The sequence below is a fragment of the Microtus oregoni genome, unplaced genomic scaffold (assembly GCF_018167655.1).
Source record: "Microtus oregoni isolate MIOR12 unplaced genomic scaffold, Mior012 000062F_ref0000492, whole genome shotgun sequence".
Lineage (NCBI taxonomy): Eukaryota > Metazoa > Chordata > Mammalia > Rodentia > Cricetidae > Microtus > Microtus oregoni.
Window position 1 is genome coordinate 11,348,612 of NW_024543872.1, and position 7,661 is coordinate 11,356,272.

The window sequence follows — 7,661 nt, forward strand, 5'->3', positions numbered from 1 at the left end:
TATATTCTGGGTAGATGCCTAGGAATAGAATTCCTAGGCAACAAGACTCAGCATATATAATTTTGTAGTGTCTTTTTTTTTAAAGTGATAAGGTTTTGAACTTTCTGGGTTGAGGTGACCCTACTACTTCCTGGTCTCCTGATTATCTGAGAAAACAGGTATTTATCTCTATTCATGGCTTCTTGATAGACGTTTTTGAAATTGTCAATGTTTTCCACACCAGTTCCATCACCTTATAGTCATACTAAACATGCCACAAAGCTCAACTTTCTCCACATCTGACAATTATCATCTGTACATTTGATATTAACCATCTGGCACCATGCTAGTATCTCATGGTGGCTTAGCTGATATTCTCACAATCCCTAATAACGTATACTCCTTATTCCAGCCATGTTAAATGGAGGGAAATAGCAACTGATATTATGTATGCAAGGTGCATGGATGTGCGTGCGTGTGCATGTGTGTGTGATTAACCACAGATGATTTTCATATGAAATCCCACTTAACATCATGGTCACCCTGAGAGTTGTGTGGGATATCCATTTATGAATAAGCAAAGGCTACTGAAGAGTGACTTGCAAATGCAATGCGGAAAGCAAATACAAAATTGGAGCAAGTTATGTTGGTTTCAAATGTGTGTGTGTTTTCTCTGAACATTGTATGGATGTCACAATTTCTTGTACTACCACCAACCAAACATCCTACCTTTTAAGAGTATCTACCACATCCTACATAGGAACTGGCATGAGATTTACTATAGAAATTATTTCACTTAGAGAAAATGAAACTGATATCTGAACCCAAATGAAAGAGCCTCAACTCCAATGACCTTTGTGACATCATCTTTCAGCATCCTTGTGGTGGTTTGAATGAGAAGGGTGCCCACAGGTTCATATATTTGAATGCATGGTTCCAAGTTGATGGAACTCTTTGGGAAGGATTAGGGGCATAGCTTTTTTTTGGAGGAAATGGGTCATTGGGGGCAGCCTTTGAGGTTTCAAAATTCCGGGTCATGCCCAGTTAGTTCTCTCTGGCTCACACCTGAGAATCAAGAGATTTCTCAGCTACTGTCCAGTACCATGCCTGCCTGACTGCTGTCATCTTCACAGCCATGACTGTCGTAGACTCTAGCCCTCTGAAACCATAAGCCCCAACTTTTATAAGTTGCCTTGGTCATGGGTTTTTATCACAGCAATAGAAGAGTAACTAGACAGAAGTTTGTACAGGAGGTGGGCATTGCTGTACCAGCCCTCACCATGCTGATTTAGGGGAAAATGTGGAAGACTCCTGACTAGGAAAGTGACAGAATGCTATAAGCAGAGCCTAACAGGCCATGCTAGTAGGAGCTTGGAAAACAATGGTGCTGAGAATGGTAGGGACTATGGAGACTTAAAAAATTACAAGGATTTAGTATTTTAATATACAAAAAATAGCTATTTCATGTGTATTTGTGTGTTCTTGCATGTGTGCATGTACAAGTCAGAAGAGGATCTCCTAGACCTAGAGTGGCAGAAGTGTGGGAGTCACCATATAGGTGATGAGAAATGAACCCAGGTCCTTTGTAAGAGCAGTAAGTGCTCTTACCTGATGAGCCATCTCTCCAGTCTGTACTTACAGATGTAACTTTAGACCACTAGGTAATATGAAACTAATGTATGCGCTTCAGCTAGAAAGGTTTATGTAATAAATTTTCCAAATGTCACCAAAAACACCATCCTTCAAAACTGAAAACTGTAAAATTGAATAAGAATGTTCTATAAGCAGTAGTGAGACAAACAAAGAGAATCCACCTTTACCTGGGCACTGGGCAAATATTAAGCACCGCTAAAAACCTCTTAAAAATCATTATTAGTGTCAGGATGAACTTATGCTAACAGTGTAAGCATTTTTTGGTATTTATTTTCCTATAAATAAGTAAAAAACAGTGGAGACAGAATATAGCTCCTTAATCAGTGTTAGACTCTGTCTTGTTGCCCCAGGTGCCTTGAGTAAAAGAACTAAGAGCTAGACTATCCTCATGCCAACGTTAGCCACCTTGAGCAACCTACAAATACCCTGAGATACATGCCCAGAACAGCAGCTAATTGTCCTGGCTCTTGCATGAAGGAAAAGTCCCAGTCAGGGCTGTGTGAAAAGGTATAGTAAACTTTTTTGCAAACATAAGCTTCTATGAACCATTTCCAGCTGGTCAAAAGGTGAGAACCCCCCCTGGTAGAAGGACATCAGTGGTATTATGGTTTAAGGTGGTGACTGGTCTAAGACACACGCCTCAGTGACTCTGACTGGTGAAAACAGCAGGTGGAAATGACAACAACAGGCAGGTTGTTATTGTATCTTGCAGGTTATAGCGGGGTGAAGTTGATGATCGCTTTTCTCTTCGAGCAGCACATGCATGGGTTTCCTGCCTCAGTTTCCTTTGATGACAAAGTATGATTACATGGACATCCAGGCCAAATTAACCCCTTCCCCCTCAAGTTGATTTTGGTCATGGGTTTTTACCACAACAAAAAAATAAATCCAAATGTTAGTATCTGAGTGTGTGGATTCTTGCTGAGACCTGGCCATGTTTGGGGTGGGGGTGGGGGATGATTGCGGAAGTGTTTGGAAGTCTGGACTGGAAAATCCTTTTGAGTGTGCAAAGATTAACAGGCCTTTCTGTGCAAGCTGAGAAGTGAAGGATTGAAAGTAATGCAATTTGTGGTTGTCACCCGGGGCTACAGAGTCGGCTTTGGTTAACAACAGACCAGCACTAATGACGTGAAATCTTTGTGGTACTTGGACAACTGATGATGGTGAACTGGAGCTGAAAAAGAATCAATTATGATAAAGAAGAGACCAGCAGCACTGAAGGAATCACTGGGAAGCAGCATGACAATCTTCCGCCTCACAGTGCTTTAGAAGAAAAGAAGGCGTCATGAACAGCAGAACTCGAAGTAGTCTGGACTTAACTATAGAGAGACCTGCTTGGGCGTGTTCACTACTCCTCTGTCCATAACAGCCAGGAAATGAAAACATCAGCTGATGAACGGGTAATAACAAGGTGGGACAGTTATGCAATGCAATATTATTCAGCTGTTAAAAATAAAATATTGAGGTAAAAGACAGAACTAGAAGCAATCATTCCGAGTGAGACATAACTCAGGCTCTGAAAGACAAACATTGGATTTTTCTCTTACGTGGGGACCTTAGTTTTAAGCTTTAAATATGTGTGTTTCATTAAAAATACAGGTTGGGTAATCTGTCCACTTAACCACAAACGTTAGGTGGCTTTTAAGGGATCATGGGTGGGAAGGGGATCGTCCAAAGAAGGGGAAATAGAATATAGAGTCATAAAGGGAAATGACAAAAGCAAGAACTAAATGTGGTGAGGCTTGGAAGGCATGGTAGAAGAGAGATGACGGGAAAGGGAACTACCGCTAAAGGCTTTGAAAACGCCGTGTGAAAACATATTACTGTAAGAGCCTCTTAAAGTATCTACACAAGCAGAGTTTAAATGGAGACACTCTATGACTGGGAAGGATACTAGACAGCACGTGCTTCTTAAAAAAGCCCCCAGTACCTGAAAGGAGTTAACATCTTCTTTGAGTGTGTGAGGTTCCACAGATCCCCAAACATTACAGGCCATTGGCAATGCTATGGGTTACCCTCCGCATCGTGATAGCAAGACCCTGTTGCTGAAGACGCTACATACATATGTCATAAAACTCAGAGAAATCTAACTGGTACTCTGCTAGAAGCTTTATCCCCACTGACCAGCATTCAGAGTGCTGTAAGATGCTATACGTGCTGCTCTAAGAGAAAAGCGATCATCAACTTCACCCTGCTATAAACCTGCGAGATACAATAACAACCTGCCTGTCAAGATATACACATTGGCCCAATGTGGCCGCTAATGTCATCGGAGTAATCAACCACTCTTTTCTTTGGATTTAAGGTCCTTTCTATGAAATGGAATTCATATCTGATGCTGTTGACGAGTCCAAGAACCTGAGGCTACATGGCTCATGAGTCCTAGGGGGAAAACTACTACATTATTTGACTAAATGAACACAGTAATAAAATGATCCTAATGACATTGCTGTACCCGCGGATCAATGCATCACTCCTCTCATCAGAGAAGCTCCTTCTTGCAGTAGATGCAAACTAACATAGAGAGCAACAAATGAAAAATGTGCAGAGATTCAGAGACTTTGAAGGCTCAGTCCTAAAATGGATGACTGTATCACAACTTTCTCCTCAGGGCTCAGGGATCGATGCAGCAGAGGAGGCAGTAACATCCTAAGAGCCAGGGGTGGTGGATGACTTGAAGTAAACTGTTTTCCAGACACACATGGCAGATGCACACATGAACTCACAGAGATTGTGTCAGCATGCACAAGACCTGCATAAGCTCGAGCCAGACAAGAATCCCAACATGGAGGATGGGAGAAAAGCCTGGAGTCCAGTCCCTAGCCAAGCAGCTATTGGCATTTGACTGCTGCTGGAGGAGGGGATTTGTTAGGTTCCAAAGAAACCCAGGACAAATGGCTAACTGAGGTGCCTATTTAACACTACTGAAGAGGATGCTGGCCACCGGGCTCTCCTAGCATCACTCAGTACCCAATACCGGGAGTCCTGGCTCTCCTCAGCACTTCTCACTCCACTCATACCCTAAACTTCTTCAGCCCCAGCTTCTCTTCCCTATATAACAGCCATTTCGGCTGCATGCCCTCTTGGCTCCTCTCTCATCTCTAGCGCTCCCGCTCTCTTCCTCTCGTGGCTCAGTCTATTCTCCTGGCCAGGTTCAGTCTGGACCCTTCCAGATGCCTACGGCTATGCTCTCCCTCATAGCTACAATACAAACTTTTCAACTCCACCTAGGGGTAGGCATGTCTTCATTTTCGTTCACCTCTGATTTCAGCACAAGACAAACGAAAATGAAGGCAGGACTGCTCCTAGGTACAGTCAGGGTTTTATTATAGGTATGAGGTGGAAGAGAAAACATAGCCAGAAGCATCCGGAAGAGTCCAGAATGAACTGGGCCATGGGGGATGGAGAGAGGGGAGGCAAGAGAAGAGAGAAGACTCAAGAGGCCAAGAAAGTACATGGGAACCAAGAGGGACCAAGACTGCACAGAGCCAAAATAGCTGAGGTTATATAGAAAGAGAAGCTGGGAAGATGGAAGCAGAGTTCAGGGGCTGGAGAGTTTTAGAGCATAGGGGGAAGGGTGCTGAGAGGAGCCAGGACCCTGTTAGAGGGCAATTGTGAGGCCAAAGAGCCTGGTGATCAGTGTCCACTTTGATATGCTAAATAGGCATCTCAGTTGACCCAGGTTTCTTTGAGACTTAACAGTATATTGACACATTCCAGGGCAGGCACAACATCCAGGAGTAGCTGGCCAGCTGGGGCCAAACAAGTTGGACTCCTAAATCTTACTAATTCTTTTAAGAGAGACAAAGAGAGAAAATGTAGTAGAGTGGGTAGGAGGGGAGGGGAGGAGCTAGAGGAACTGGGAAGGGAAAAGAATATAATCAAAATATTGAAAGACCCGGATAAATTCAGACCCCTCTAGCAGAAAGAGTAGAGCCAAAAAAATAGCAGGGAGAGAAGAACCAACCAAAAATCTAGGTTAGCCAGTTCAGTGACTCTGTTCCAGGAACTAGCTGACCATAAAGTCAGATTATAATCTTGAGAACAATCTTGACAAACGGGGACTTACCCCCTTGTGATTATCACTGGTATTTTCAGAATTTTCCAATGACGCCTTCCCTACCCCCTTTGGGTTGTGGTTTCTTTTCTTCCCTTAAATACCTGACCTCTACCCCTGTGTGGGAAATGAGTTTCGGCCCCAGCTGGTTCCTATCCTGTCAGTAAACCTTGTGTGATTGCAGCAAGGACGGTCTCTCGTGAGTTCCTGGTGGGGGAGGGTCATGTTACTTGAGTGAGAGTCTCCCCACTCCGGGGGTCTTTCAATATACTGTATGAAATTCTCAAAGGATAAATAAAAACATTATTTCAAAAACACAACAAAACAACAAATTAAAGAAAACAAAACTGTGTTGTTCGGACCTAATCCTGCCTGCTCTATATCCCACTGCCAATGCCACTTCAGCCTGCACATTCCATGCTCCAGCCCTGAAAGGTGAGTCCTAACTGCGCTGTTCCAATTCTCAGACTTAGTCCAGGTCCCACATCAAGTCCCCGTCTCATGAGCCCTGCCTGTGTCATGCCCAACTCCAGGCTTTGGTGATGAATTATATCCTGTGTGCTAGCTGGACCCACGTTTTCCCGATCTTATCTTTATCCCGTCATATCTCAGGTTTCTCAGGCTAGACTGGTCCACACATTCTGTGCTCCACCCTAGACTGGTGAAGCTATCTCACCCTGTCTACATCCACCCCAATCCTCAGACCTAGCCCAGATTGCATATCCAGTGTATAGGCCAGGGAAAAAAAGACCCTGAGTGCTCCAAACAGACCAAGGCTTGAGCGAGAATATACACCCTGTGTACAACCCCTATGTGTCTTCCTCAACATACCCCACTGACAGCACATCCGACCTTCAAGCCCAGGCCAGCATGTACCTCCTATGATCTGGCTCTCCTACCCAGGTGATACACTTCCCAGTCCCCAAAACCACAGGCCCAATCTAGATTGGTAAATTCCATCCACACCTCCAACTCAATAAGAGATTTCAATACCCACTGTCTCCACTAGACAGGACATATGAACAACAACAACAACAACAACAACAGACCAGAAAAACATGAGAATTAAATTACAGCATAGAGCAAATGGACCTAAAAGACATCTATAGGGTATTCTACCAAAAAGTCAAAGAACACACAATCTGCTCAGCAGCCCAAGGGAACAGCTCTTCCATAGATCACATACTGGGTCACAAAACATATCTTAACAAAATCAAACACTGAAATAATTCTGTATATCTGATCTGACCATAATGCAATAGAACCTAAAATCAATACAAAACAAATCTTTGGTAAGCACATAAACTCACGGAGATTAAACAACTAGTTACTGAATAATGAGTGGAGCTAACTAATAATGAATGAATAATAAAGAAGAAATGAAAGAGATAAAAAAATTATTTCAACTAAGTGAGAATGAAAATACACGCAACGAAACCTCTGGAGCACGTTAAAAAGCAGTCCAGGGAGGGAAAGTTACAGCTCTAAGCTCCTCCATTAAAAACTCAGAAAGGGTACAAATAAATGACTTAATTATGCAACTAAAAAATATGGAAAAACAAGAACAAATCAACCTAAATTTAGTAGTCAGCAAGAAATAAAAGAAATCAGAGCATAAATTAACAAAATAGAAACAGAGAAAGCAATGCTAAGGACTCTAAGAGCTGTTTGTTTGTTTGTTTTTGAAGAGATAAACAAGATCAACAACAGACCCTTGGCCCAACTAACCAAAGGAAGAAAGAGACGTGTCCAAATAGCAGAATCAGAAACAAACAGGGAAACATTTCAATAAACAACAAAGAAATTCAGAATAATAATGTAAGGGAATACTCTAGAAACCTGTGTGCCACCAAGTTTAAAAATCTAAAAGAAATGGATGGATTTCTAGATTCCTCCAAGCTACCGAAATAACTAAGCGGTCAACAACCTAAACTGATCACTAACAAATGAGGAGATTGAAGAGTAATAAAAA